This window comes from Aplysia californica, unplaced genomic scaffold (assembly GCF_000002075.1).
Source record: "Aplysia californica isolate F4 #8 unplaced genomic scaffold, AplCal3.0 scaffold00830, whole genome shotgun sequence".
NCBI lineage: Eukaryota > Metazoa > Mollusca > Gastropoda > Aplysiida > Aplysiidae > Aplysia > Aplysia californica.
In genome coordinates, this window is record NW_004798100.1 from 317,755 (window position 1) to 318,291 (window position 537).

The following is a 537-nucleotide window of genomic DNA, read 5'->3' on the forward strand; positions in this document are numbered from 1 at the left end:
TCCCTCTATTCTGACGGTAGATCTGTAAAATCTACACAACGCTATTCAAACGGAAAACGGGAAAGTATTCTGCAGGTGCACCGTGATGTTTGATGATGCTTTAGATCTTATTTCAATGGAAGATTCCTAATAAGTTAATATACGTAGATTTTCTAGGCCTACTTCAATAATATAACAAACACTGCAGAAAGAATGGGGTCAAAACAAACGTTTAGTCATCGTCATGAAAGTGTTGTTAGCGGTACTCCCAAAGCCAACGGGTAGCGTGGCCGAGCGGTCTAAGGCGCTGGTTTAAGGCACCAGTCTCTTCGGAGGCGTGGGTTCGAATCCCACCGCTGCCAATTTTTTTTCTTTCCCTTTTTTACCTCAACTTTGTTTTTGTGAATCAAAATCGAAATTCTCGCCATGTTCACTTTAAAATGTACAAGATTTCTCTATAAATGACATTTAGCTATCTGATTTATGGAAAGCAATTTCAAACTAGTAAATTTTATTGTCTGTTTACTTTTATTTAAAAATAAATTATTATTCTTAACC

General features: G+C 36.9%; 1 non-coding gene across 1 annotated transcript; it reads left to right on the forward strand.

The window, feature by feature from the left end:
* Positions 1-259: 259 nt before the first annotated feature.
* On the forward strand, positions 260-341 carry TRNAL-AAG. The gene has a single exon. It is a non-coding gene; the product is annotated as a tRNA-Leu (tRNA).
* Positions 342-537: the final 196 nt, after the last annotated feature.